The sequence below is a fragment of the Salvelinus alpinus genome, chromosome 15 (genome assembly GCF_045679555.1).
Source record: "Salvelinus alpinus chromosome 15, SLU_Salpinus.1, whole genome shotgun sequence".
Taxonomy (NCBI): Eukaryota; Metazoa; Chordata; class Actinopteri; order Salmoniformes; family Salmonidae; genus Salvelinus; species Salvelinus alpinus.
In genome coordinates, this window is record NC_092100.1 from 25784228 (window position 1) to 25798479 (window position 14252).

Below are 14252 nucleotides of genomic sequence, written 5' to 3' on the forward strand. Positions count from 1 at the left end.
TTGCAAATGTATGCTATATTACGAATTCCAATTTGTTGTTCCTAACGTTAGCTTGGTGGCTAGGGGTTAAGGTTAGGAGTTAGGTTAAAGTTAGGAGAGGGGTTAGCTAAAAGGGTTAGGGGAAGGGTTAGCTAAAAGGGTTAAGGGTTAGGGCTAACATGCTAAGTAATTGCAAAGTAGCTAAAATGCTAAAGTTGTCCGTGATGAGATTTGAACACACAATCTTTGGCTTTCTAGATGTTCACATTATACGCCCACCCATCTACTTTGACCAACCACCCTATTTTAAGTAACCTTCTGTCTTATGTAACCATACCAAACGTAACACACCATACACTTGGCTGTATCCCGGATTTATGTTTACTATGTTACGTCTAGTCTATGAGACCAGTCTGCACTGCCTGGCGCAGCTCTCATGGCCACGTCTCAAAACTCTTTTTAGGCTACGCAAACTAACACTCTGAAGACAGTGGATGTTCGCATAAAGACCGTGAATGTAATACAACATTTAGTTTCTGAGCTCTCCTCACTCATTGCGGTCTCGTCGCCCAGCAACACAGCGGAGAAGGTAAAGTATTCCTGCAAAAACTAACAACTGGGACTGACCAGCTCCGACAAAAACTATTTTTAGCGACATTGTTTTATGTATCTGTGGGTCACGGTTACCGATCGCTGTTTGTAACAGTGCTTGTCTACTGTTGTCTGGTATGTAGTTCTGTATGATATTGTATAGTCCGAAGCTACGGATTGCACCCCTACAGACGGCTTAATTTAGGCTAATGTAGGTGAGTGTTCCATTCAATTTCAGCACATTACTTTTAAAAAATGTATTCGGGTCTAAAATTAATACAGGGCCTATCTAAAGAATAATTATGTTTTATTATGTATGTTATGTATTATTATGTATGAATTCATATATACAGTACATGTATTATTATATAGGCATATATATTCCATAGAAAGGATGTTAACATGTCCTAAATGTTGACTATTCTTCATTAATTTTAACTGTTCGATGAAGAAACTTTGTAGCATGCCTTTGCCCATTGATTTTGGGACCTGTACCTCTTGCCCCATTTACAGACATAGCCTCGACCAGACCGACAGCGTCATTGCATCAATGCTGCATAATACATTCTACAGTCAAACTTTTTTTCATTATGCAATCCAACATTTTTAGTAGATATGTGCAATGGTGTAGTGCTATTTTTTTTAGGTGCCAGGAGTGCAAATATATTTTTTAATTAAGTCATCATTTCTCAATCAAAGTTTGTACCATCAAATCAAATGTATTTATAAATCACCTTTTACATCAGCAGATGTTTGAAACCCCAAACAGCAAGCAAAGCAGATGTAGAAGCACAGTGGCTAGGAAAAACTCACTAGAAAGGCAGGACCCTATGAAGAAACCTAGAGAGGAACCAGGCTTTGAGGAGTGGCAAGTCTTCTTCTAGCTGTGCCGGGTGGCGATTATAAAAGTACAGGGTTATTAAGACCAGATCGTATTTTTCAAGATGTTCAAATGTTCATAGATGACCAGCAGGGTCAAATAATAATCACAGTGGTTGTAGAGGGTGCAAAAGGACAGCACCTCAGGAGTAAATGTCAGTTGGCTTTTCATAGCCAAGCATTCAGAGGTCGAGAGAGCAGGTGTGGTAGAGAGAGAGATAGAGAGGGTGGAAAACAGCAGGTCCGGGATAAGGTAGTATGTCCGGTGAACAGGTCAGGGTTCCATAGCCGCAGGCAGAACAGTTGAAACTGGAGAAGCAGTTGAATATTATAATGAAATATGCATAAAATGCATCCTCCAATTGCAACATCTGCCTATGCCTACACGTATTGTCTCAAGAAAATTTTATATTTTTAAAACCCTCAATCACTGAATTTGGCATACCTAATTTCATAATAGGCCATCATCACTGTCAATCATGAATGATAATTCTTCACATTTTACCAGTGAATTAGAGCGGATGGTGTTAACAAACTATTAGCCTTTCTTGTATTTATTTTGTTTTAATCAAAACATATCCTGCCTAGTGGCACACACTGTTGGGTTTTGGCCGCATGAGAAAATAAATGTGCCTATTCAACTTCAGTTAACCATCCTAAAATCTCACTAGAAATTAGGTGTTTTTGTTGTAACAGTAACGTTATATACCTACTATGCTATGCTATTATATTTGGTTTTGTTATTTAAAATACTCATTCATCATTATGTGATCTTGCAGGACACTTAAGAAAAAAAATTCCTGAGATATTTTTACCAGCTCCTTGTATTCTCAAATTGAAAAAAGGCACTCCAGCACCACTACATCCCTGGATATGTGTCCAACAAAAGTTCAACATTTACGTTTTGTTACTATTTCTGTCAAGTCTACACATACAATTTGATGTATACGAATGCACCACACAGAACTCACTGCAACTGCCTCTGCAATGCAATGCTGCAAGGCTAATGCAGCGTTCCATTGGAAATTAATGTACTTCTGGTGTACCAAAACACAATGACGCTGTCGGTCTGATCAAGGTGTTAGGCACTAGGCCTATATATTACATCAATCAATCTATCAAAATCAGTAGATGTCACACAGTGCTATACAGAAACCCAGCCTTCAACCCCAAACAGCAAGCAATGCAGATGTAGAAGCACAGTGGCTAGGAAAAACTCACTAGACAGGCAGAAACCTAGGAAGAAACCTAGAGAGGATCCAGGCTCTGAGGGGTGGCCAGTCCTCTTCTGACTGTGCCGGGTGGAGATGATACGAGTACATGGCCATTAAGGCCAGATTGTTCTTCAAGATGTTCACACGTTCATAGATGACCAGAAGCTACGGTCGAATAATAATCAGTGGTTGTAGAGGGTGCAACAGGTCAGTACCTCAGGAGTAAATATCAGTTGGCTTTTCACTGCCAATTATTCAGAGGTCGAGACAGCAGGTGCGGTAGAGAGAGAGCCGCAGGCAGAACTGTTGACACTGGAGCAGCAGCACGAACAGGTGAACTGGGGACAGGTAGGAGTCATCATGCCAGTTAGTCCTTAGGCATGGTCCTATGGCTCATGTCCTCCGGTAGGGGAGGGAGAGAGAGAGAGAGAGAGGGAGCATACTTAAATTCACACAGGACACCAGATAAGACACCCACTTTGCCAAAGTGCAGCCCCCACAACACTAAAGGGACATCAACAGACCACGAACTTACTACCCTGAGACAAGGCTGAGTATAGCCCTCGAAGATCTCCTCCACCACACAAGCCCGAGGGGGCACAAAACCGGACAGGAAGATCACGTCAGTGACTCAACCCACTAAAGTGACGTACCCCTCCTAGTGACGGCATGGAGGAGCACTAGTAAGCCAGTGACTCAGCCCCCGTAATAGGGTCGGAGGCATAGAATCTCTCCCAGTGGAGAGAGGGGAGCCCGCCAGGCAAACAGCAAGGGCGGTTCATCTCTCCAGTGCCTTGCCGTTCACATTCGCACCCCTGGGCCAGACTACACTCAATCATAAAATATAATGAAGAGATGAGTCTTCAGTAAAGACTTAAAGGTCGAGACCGAGTCTGCGTCTCTCACATGGATAGGCAGACCATTCCATAAAAGTTTAGCTCTATAGGAGAAAGCCCTGCCTCCAACTGTTTGCTTAGAAACAATAAGGAACAATAAGGAGGCCTGCGTCTTGTGACCGTAGCGTACGTGTAGGTATGTACGGCATTACCAAATCGGAGAGATAGATAGGAGCAAGCCTATCTTTGTAGTTCAGCAGTAAAACCTATAATCTATAACCTATAACCTATAATGCTTTGTAGTTCAGCAGTAAAACCTTGAAATCAGCCCTAGCCTTAACAGGAAGCCAGCGTAGAGAGGCTAGTACTAGTCAAGATTCTTGCAGCTGTGTTTAGCACTAACTGAAGTTTATTTAGTGGTAGCCGGAGAGTAGAGCATTGTAGTAGTCTAATCTAGAAGTGACAAAAGCGTGGATTAGCTTTTCTGTATCATCTTTGGACAAAAGGTTTCAGATTTTTTCCAATGTTACGAAGATGGAAAAAAGCTGTCCTTGAAATATTCTTGATATGTTCGTCAAAAGAGACATCAAGGTCCAGAGTAACGCGGAGGTCCTTCACAGTTTTATTTGAGACGACTGTACAACCATTACATAGCAGACAGGTTTGCATGTTGGGTTAGCTATTGCACGCAAACAGAAATAATTAACCTTTTACTCATATTTCACTCTGGATAATGTTTTACAAGATTAAGGAACCACACATGATTTGTTCCTGCCGAGTATCCCTGGTTACTTTATCTCAGCTCGGTGCAGTCATTTCAGACTTGCAGTCTTCATAACTAGAATACTCATCTGAAAAATAAATAAAACATCTATTCGTACAGAGTAGACTACTTCCTATTTAGTTTACAGTAACAAAACTGTGCTGCACTACACATTCCCATAAGAGACCAGAGCACCCAGGACAATTTCCACAAGCAATGAAAATGTTCTCCACATACTCTGCCATTGCAGAGATCTGTACTTGGAAAATGTTAACATCATGTATCCAGCACGCTACATTTAGGGCACTACCAAATCATTGTTTTATCCAAAGCTTGGAAAGAAAACAAGTAAGCGGCCAGTATGATGCAGGAAAACTTTATTGAAGAGGTTATATTTACTTGACAGTACTGTTATGTCAGTCATTGGCTGATCTGCTCCTTTATAAGTACTCTTTGTAATTATAACCTGTATAGTTCACTAAAGTTTTCCTGCCGCCTACTCGTTTTCTTTCCTGGATTACCTGACAAAATATAGTATTTGTGTGTGTGTACAGTGCATTCGAAAAGTATTCAGACCCTTTGACTTTTTCCACACCAATGCTTCGTTTGTAAATTATTTCTGAGTGTTGGAGTGTGTCCCTGGCTATTCGTAAAAAATAAAATGGTGCCATCTGGTTTGCTTAATATAAGGAATTTGAAATTATTTATACTTTTAGTTTTACTTTTGATACTTAAGTATATTTTATCATTTACATTTAATTTTGATACTTAAGTATATTTAAAACTAAATACTTTTAGACTTTTACTCAAGTAGTATTTTACTGAGTTTCACTTTTACTTGCGTCATTTTCTATTAAGGTATCTTTACTTTTGCTCAATTATGACAATTGGGTACTTTTTCCATCACAAAAAAGAAGAAGAAAAAAGAGGCCTTTTATAATGCAGAGAAGACATTGTACTCAACGACATACTTATATTACAGAGGTAGGAGCAGATCAGCAAATCTAAATCAGGCAACCGGTTTTCCTCACTCAATCTCTTTTACACACACACACACACACACACACACACACACACACACACACACACACACACACACACACACATACATACACACATTGGCATGATGTGATTCTCCCCGTTCCTTATAGCGGGCGAGGAGAATCCCTCTGACTGTATAGATGTCTAAGTCGACTGTAACTCCTCCAGCTCTTTCCCTACAGTAGGTAGCCTACAATGTTCCAAAATGGTTAATTGTTCATTGTTGTCTCATTGTTCTACAACAGTTGGTCTTTATCTCATGTTCATGTTTTGACATGCTTTAAGATTGTAATTTTGAAAACTTTTTGAAAACTTTTGTCTGCATGTGTGAAGTTCAGTTGCAAAACTTAAGAAGAAAGATGGCTTGTGCTAAATCATTAGTTAGATAGACAACAGTGGCATCTACAGTCTGCTGTCAATGCTTCTGAGCTTTCTCTCTTTCAAATAATAGACTGCAGTGCGAAACAGAAAGAGAGAACAGACTCTACTGCAGCTCTCATTTTAGATGAAAAGCATTATGCAATTCCTATACAAAATGTTTTGTCCCAGCTGTGTTTTACAAACTGTAAATCATGTGCTCTCCTCCAGTGACTTGGCTATACAGTGGGTATCCACCCCCCATGTTGCATTACAAAGTGAATTGAAATTAATTTAATTGCAATTTGTTTTGGTCATTGATCTACACAAAATACCATAATGGCTAATATACCTTGATTAGATAAGTATTAAGCCCCCTGAGTCAATACATGATAAAAACACATTTGGCAGCGATTACAGCTGTGAGTCTTCTTGGGTACGTCTCTAAGACCTTTACATACTTGGATTGTGCAATATTTGCCCATTATTCTAGTCAGTATTTTTCAAGTCTTGCCATAGATTTTCAAGCAGATTTAAGTCAAAACTATAACTTGGCCACTCAAGAACATTAACTGTCTTCTTGGCTAGCAACTCCAGTGTAGATTTGGCCTTTGTTGTAGGTTATTGTTCATTGTCTGGTGGGTAAAGCAGATTGAAGCAGGTTTTGCATTTAAGCCCATAAATCTTTTCCTTTGCTGTGTTTTTTCCCAGGAATACTTTAGCGCCTTGTTGTATACATATGCATGTTTTGGAATATTTTGATTCTAAATATTTTTATTTTTATTTTCACTCTTATGTATGTCATTATTGTGGAGTAACTACAATGTTGTTGATCCATCGTCAGTTTTCTGCCTTCACAGCCATTGAGCTCTGTAGCTGTTTTAAAAATCACCAATGGCCTCATGGTGACATCCCTGAGCAGTTTCCTTCCTGTCCTGCTGCTCTGTCCAGAAGTACGACTGTATCTTTGATGTGTCGGGGTGGTTTAATACATCATCCATAGCATAATGATTTACTTGACCATACTTAAAAATATATTCAATGTCTGATTTGTTATTGTTACCCATCTACCAATCACTCACCTTCTTTATAAAGGTTTCAAAAAGCTCCCTGTTCTTTGTAGTTGAATCTGTGCTTGATATTCAATACTTGACTGAGGGACCTTACTGATGTTGTATGTATGGGGGACAGAGAAAGACGTAGTAATGTCAACCCCTATTATTTGTAAAAAAACAGGAAGGCCTGCACGCTGTTTATGCTCCCAATTCACTGCTTTATTGACAATGTTTCTATCAGCAACTGTCAACGATGAGATTATCTACAAGTTGAAGGCTCTTGTTGAAAGTGGAGACATTACGCAAAAATAATATGAGTTCATGAGAGTAGACAATCCAATCACGAGCGTTATCCATGCCTTACCAAAGAATTCTCAAACGATTGGATAAGCCACCAGGGAAACCTACTGAAGAGGTGAGTCTTCAGTAAAGACTTAAAGGTCAAGACCAAGTCTGCATCTCTCACATGGATAGACAGACCATTTCATAAAAAGGAAGCTCTATAGGAGAAAGCCCTGCCTCCAGCTGGTTGCTTAGAAATTCCAGGGACAATAAGGAGGCCTGTGTCTTGTGACCGTAGCATACGTGTAGGTATGTACGGCAGGACCAAATCGGAGAGATAGGTAGAAGCAAGCCCATGTAATGCTTTGTAGGTTAGCAGTAAAACCTTGAAATCAGCCCTAGCCTTAACAGGAAGCCAGTGTATAGAGATTAGTACTGGAGTAATATGATAAAACATTTGGGTTCTAGTCAAGATTCTAGCAGCCGTGTTTAGCACTAACTGAAGTTTATTTAGTGATTTATTTGGGTAGCCGGAGAGTAGAGCATTGCAATAGTCTAATCTAGAAGTGACAAAAGCATGGGATTAGCTTTTCTGCATAATTTTTGGATAAAAAGTTTCAGATTTTTTGCAATGTTACGGAGATGGAAATAAACTGTCCTTTAAATATTCTTGATATGTTCTTCAAAAGAGACACCAAGGTCCAGAGTAACATGGAGGTCCTTCACAGTTTTGATGTGTACATATACTATCTGGGGGGCCTGACCTCCAGGGGGCTTGTGGGCCCCCCGGGGGGCTTGTAGCACTCACCCATCGCCTTGGGGGGGTGAGTGCTACGCCAGTGTTCATTGATGACATATTCCTTCTATTCCAGGGCACAGCACAGGAACTTCATACATTTCACTCCTTCACCAATACAAGCAGAGAACATCTGAAATTCACTTTCACCTTTGGTGTGCATGAAACAAGTTTTATGGACATTTTGATAAAGAGGGAGGGGGTTGCTTTAGCACGGACCTATACAGGAAGCCAACGAATGAGAATTCCCTGTTATGCAGAGATAGCTTCAACCCTACACCCCTGAAAAAGAGCCTCCCTATCAGCCAATACAGTCACATACTGCAAGATCTGTAGAACACAGAGTGACTATGACAAAAAAGCTCACTGTCTGGATGGGCGGTTTAGACAGTGGGGTTAACCAGAGGATTGGCTGCATGATGCACGGGTCTGTTAAAAAAATATGACCCAGGATGACAGCTTCACTCTCAAACCGCCCCCCTGACCAACGAGTCCAATGCTTTTTTCAATTCTCCCCACTAGGCAAACAGTTCGATCACGTCATTAAAAAACACTGGCACATATTGAGCACTGACCCACAACTGGAAAATACTTGTAAATAAACCAAGCAGGTAGTCTTCAGACGTGACCCCAACATCAGTCAAATGGTGGTGAGGTCTGATCTTCCACGGCTACCATGTAGCACTTTCCTAAACAATGTGTCGGACGGTAATTACAGATGTGACAGATGTACCCAGTGTAACTTTACGAACAAATGTTCAATCACCCCAATACGCTTAACCAGCATGGCTGTCACAGCATCACAGCACAACAGCACAGCTATCACAGCACAATGTTCAATCACCTCATTACGGACAAGGCCATTCAGATTCAGGGTTTCATCAAGTGTTCTATAAAAAATGTGGTATACCTTATCAAATATATTTCTGGTTTATGCTATGTAGGAGAAATGAAACAAGCTCTTACAACGCATAGCAGGATAGGAGAACACAGGAGTAATATCAGGACTATTGATCAGAGAAACCATTTCATGTTTGACCTGGTCCACCTGGCAAAAAAATGGCTACAGCCCACAACCCTCAGTACTGGGGACATCATGGAAAGTATAGTGATTGACCACTACATCCCTGCCTTACCTTACGAGTTAAAGGTTGTCAGCCTGGGCAGTCCCACCACAGCGGACGAAGTGGTGGACCTTGTTGAGAGAAAGGGAGGCCTCAAAGAAAAAGGAAGGAAGACATCTCAACTGCAGACTTCCCGGGTTTGGAAAGGGAAAATCCAAAGAGCGGATGGGAAACTTGGACGCAAGAACCGTGTTTTCCAACATGAAGCAAAGACAAGGAATAGAGGGGTGGATACTGACATCCGAGAGTGCTACTGCTGTGGCGAAATAGGACACATCACAAGGAACTGTCCCAAGAAGGAGGAACCTATGCAGGTTGACATTTCCAATCTACACCATTGCCATCTCATTCTGCCCATGTACAAGCCCTCCGCCACCCACCGCACCTCAGTCGGGTACAGGTCCAAGGGAAGGAAGTTGATGCTCTTCTAGACTCCCGGAGCTTGGTCTCCCTCATCATGCCTTCACTATTAACCCAGCTGCAGAGAACTACCGCTGCAACCATGGACATCACCTGTATACACGGGGACACCAAAACTTACCCAACCACAGATTTAGAGATTAACACCACCAGAGGGCAGTTCCGAAGTAACCTAGGGTTGGTTGAGAACCTACCATACCCCGTGCTACTGGGTCGCGACTTTCCATATTTCAAGAATTGTGGGACGGACTACAGGACAAAGGAGCTGGCTGTGCCAGTAATAGAGCATGCCAGGCATCCTTCACATTTTCCAGTGAAAAGAAAAGGAAACCGCTACCAAACAACTCCCTGACCTATGAAAAGAAAATTATCAAGTTACTACTTACCTGCCGACTTCCGTAGCCGACACTCGAGTTCTCCTGGGAGAAGAAGGGGAAGGAAATGACGAAGAGGCAGGAAACCCAGTGGGGATAAATGGGCTAGAAATGGAGGAACAGGAAGCGCAGGCCGAAGGGCTTGGAAGTTCTGATGCCAATGACATGTTCCCTCCTGAGTTAACACAGTATAGGGGAAGGTTCGGTACTGCTCAGCTGGCAGACCCCACACTACAGAACGCCAGACAGAATGTCAAGGTAATCGATGGGGTACCTGTAAATCCTGCTCATGTCCTCACCTTTCCCCATTTTTCAATGAGAAACCATCTCTTATATACCAGGACACAAAGTCCCATGACGTCACCGTGGAGCCGCTGTTGGTTCCTACCCCGTTTTGGCCTACAGTGCTGAACCTGGCCCATAGCCACTTGTTGGGAGGACATTTACAGAGAGGGAAAACACAAGAACGGGTGTTACAACGTTTCTTCTAGCCGGGGGTGTTTGGACTTCATGGAGCCTCCACCACGTTTCAAAAGCTGATGGACCGCATTTTGCGGCCACATCAATCCTATGCTGCAGCCTACCTGGACAATGTGATAATCCACAGTCACATGTGGGAGGAGCACCTAATCCATTTAACAGCGGTCCTCGACGCCCTTCGGCAAGAAGGACTCAACAGCCAACCCAAAGAAATGCACGCTGGGAGTATGTGAAGCAAAGTATCTGGGCTATTCCATAGGGCGAGGGTTGATCAAACCACAAGAGAAGAAGGTCACTGTGATCCAGGATTAGCCTCGAGGTACAGGTAATTCCTGGGAATAACCGGTTATTACACGTTTCATCCAAGATTATGCAATCATTGCAGGACCCCTGTGTGACCTGACCCGGAAGGCCAAACCTGCCATGGTACAGTGGAACCCTGTGGCCAAAGAGGCATTCCAGAAACTGAAAACGGCCTTATGCACTGCCCCTGTGTTGTGTTCACCGGATTTCTCGAAACCTCTGATTGTACAGACAGATGCATCGGACACTGGAATTGGAGCTGTACTCTCGCAGGAAGTGGAGGAAGAGGAACATCCTGTGCTGTACATTAGCCATACGTTTATCCCCCACAAAACAAAATATGCAACAGTGGGAAAAGAGTGTTTGGCAATCAAATGGGCTCTGGAGTTTTTTAACTATTATGTTTTGGGCCGCAAGTTTGTGCTGATGGCAGATCACGCTCCCCTTACCTGGATGAAGCAGAATAAGGACACTAACGCCCGGATCACCTGGTGGTTCCTCAGCCTCCAGCCGTTCCACTATCGGAGCGTCCACCATTTTGGATTCTACACATGGTAATGCAGATGCCATGTTCCGTATGCATGCCATGTTTTCTTCGACCGCTCTGACCACAGGGTCAATGCTGGGGGGGAAGGTATGTAGCGGTTTCAGGGGTTGTGTGGTGGATGGACAGTAGGTGCCTGCGATGTTTCTGGGATTTCTGGCTGCCAGGACCACGGACAGCAATGGGAAGTATTCCCCAGAGGCAGGGCCATGGACAGCTCAGGGGAAACTGCCAGACTGCAGCAGAACAGCCACACCTGTCTCCAGTTGTAATTAGAGACTAAACGGCAGACAGGTGAAACCAATCAGGGCCTCTACTTTACCGCGCTCTGGGTTTGCTTTCTTTGTCTTTCCTTTGACCCCGGCAGGCGAACGAGGAGGAGGCTATTGGAGAGACTGAGCATATGGCGGAGAAGGAGGTTTACCAGAATAAAGGAACTGAAGATTTCAACACAGAGTGAACCTCAAAGACCAAGAGTGGAGGACTATCCACTGATGACGACGTATTTACTTTGTTTGTTTGAGTTTTATGTATCAGGAACGCTGCCGGTACCTGATCTTTTTTTTTTTACTGTGTTAACCCTTCACGTGGACTGGTGGTGTGTGTTTGTATATGTAAACCCTGCCTTACCAAGATCATGGCACTGAAACCGCCACACACCCCTACCTTGTCAGAACTGAATGGCTCAAACGCATTAAGAAGGAAAGAAATTCAATAAATTAACTGTTAACAAGAAACACCTGTTATTTGAAATGCATTCCAGGTGACTACCTCATGAAGCTGGTTGAGAGAATGCCAAGAGTGTGCAAAGCTGTCAAGGCAAAGGGTGGCTACTTTGAAGAATCTTAAATATAAAATGTATTTTGACATGTTATTTCATAGTTTTGATGTTTTCACTATTATTCTACAATGTAGAAAATAGTAAAAGTAAAGAAACTCTTGAATGAGTAGGTGTGTCCAAACTTTTGACTGGTACTGAATGTCAAGTTGATTTGTCTTGCCATCCAGGTCTCCACTTGTTCATTTTGTATATATTGATATGAAATGATTAGAGGTACACAAGTAGTTCTTGTTGCCTACTGTAGGTTTTAGCTCTGCCTGATTTTGTTTAAGTGATAATGCCAGAGAAGCCGGTGTTTGTGCAAATCGTGCCAATATATCCTCCAAACACAGGCTTCGATGGCATTATCACTTTTATACAACGGGTTACTGTTACGAGAATTATGTTCTCAATGTTCATTAACGACTTCAATTAAACTACTCAGTCTGCAACCCAGAATTTGTAAGATACTGGTTGAATGAAACAGACGGAGGCCCAGCTATGATAGTCAAAATGTTTATTCACGAGAGCGCTAGTCTGTTGTACAAAACCATTCATTTCATACTGGCTCCTTACGCACTTACATTCACACACAAACAGTAGGTATCCTACGCACATACTGTATCACTACCCAGCTGACAAAGATAATGGCGACCGTGAGAAATACTCTCTGTCCTCCCCCAAGATTAGGGAGGCCGTGAGAAGTACTCCCTGCCCTCTCTCAAATCTCTCAGAGGCCCCTAGCAAGGTCGGCACTGAATTTTGCTCAGACAGTCTGTGTTTAACTATAAAGATATATTGTACAGATATATTGTTTTACCCTAATTCTGACTAAAACTATACACATCATTAATTATGCTTTTACTGACTAAAACTACACAAATCATGAATAATAATTTTATGATTCTAATCAATTTCATACAATTATATGGTTTCAGGGTGGAATATTCTAATCATTACTTTAAACATATAAATTCCATTAACAGTTACCAACATATTCAAATAATGATTTTTATTAAAAATGTTATTTTGATGAATTTATTCATACTATTTCATCCTTCCACAAGATATAGTCCCGACACAAATCTCGGGTTGCTACCCACACCGACTGGTCGTTCGTTCTATCAGTTTGGTTGCCAGAGAAGCGACCCAGTCATTGTCTTTTTGTTCTGTATCTATGGACGAAACCCACTCGTTCGTTCTAAATGTTCCATTGCTTTCTGGCAAGGCAACGATCTTATCCTTTGCTTGCTAGCTAGTCAACTACGGCTAATTTACAGTCACGTCAAACAGTGCAGCCAAAATAACAACTATAGCTGTATTTGTTTAAGCTGTTTTCTAGAGACATTTATTTGGATATATCCATAACAATGAACCAATGAGGCACAATTTCGCCTGGCATCGAAAATGTCCTCTCTCGTCAGGACACTGTTGTTCAGAGGAGCTAGTCAACAACACAGCTAACGCAATCACTTCAAACTGAAGCTGGAAAGACTGCAAACTAGCTGCACTTCGTTTCGTTTTATTTTTTTTCAATTGACATTTCTTTGTATATATCCATAAAAACTGATGCCAGGTGATTCATGATTTCGACTGGCTGAGAAATGCTGCCTGTCTTTCAGTTTCGTCCCGATTCCCGACACGTTCATGACTATGGGATGCTGGAGATCGACAGACCGCAATGTTTATACAAATCTCTGCTGTTGAAAACTAAATGTTAGTCTCAAAGAAAGGTGGGGTAATGTTTAGATGTTTTTAATAGTGGAGATCAAGTAAAATATTGCCTGGCTGTGCTGATGACAGTGGATTGCGCATTCAGATTGAACAGAGTAAATAGGAATTTTAAAGTCATAGATTTAGCCGGTGGTAACTTGTGGAATAGACACTAACTGGAATGCGGTTTTAACCAATCAGCATTCAGGATTAGACCCACCCGTTGTATAAATGTATATAATGCTTTATGACCATATGTACCTTTTGTGATTAATTATGATGGACTATGTGCAAAAGTGAATTGAATTGTTTCCACACCCACCATGCGTCATGTGCGTAATGGCCATGTGAGGAGAAATGTGTACATTTTGGATGTGAACACTCAATCTGTTTGACCTTATGAAAATCTGGTTCGGATCGAAACGTCATCAATAAAGCGGTGAATTGCAGACCTTCCTGTTCTTTACAGGTATTCTTTATTAGCCCAGCACCTTAGGATGTGCATATGACCACAAACTTTGTCCATGTAATTTATGTAATTTGTTAAGCCAAATTTTACTCCTGAACTATTTTAGGCTTGCCTAAACAAAAGGGGTGAATACTTTTGCAACAACTATATTTTAGTTATAAATTTTTATTTGTAGAATTGTATTCTCACTCTGGAGTATTTTGTGTAGATCA

The 14252-nt window shown here is 41.7% G+C and overlaps 1 protein-coding gene across 2 annotated transcripts in view; it reads left to right on the plus strand.

Annotated features, from left to right (window-relative positions):
• The first annotated feature begins 355 nt into the window (after window positions 1–355).
• Window positions 356–14252, plus strand: part of chst6 (carbohydrate sulfotransferase 6) — a 19089-nt gene continuing 5192 nt past the window's right edge. The window contains exon 1 of one of the 2 annotated variants that reach the window (XM_071343109.1): window positions 356–568. The gene's annotated coding sequence lies outside the window, so the exon portion shown is untranslated. The remainder of the gene's footprint in view (window positions 569–14252) is intronic. The other variant, XM_071343108.1, reaches the window with a different exon arrangement.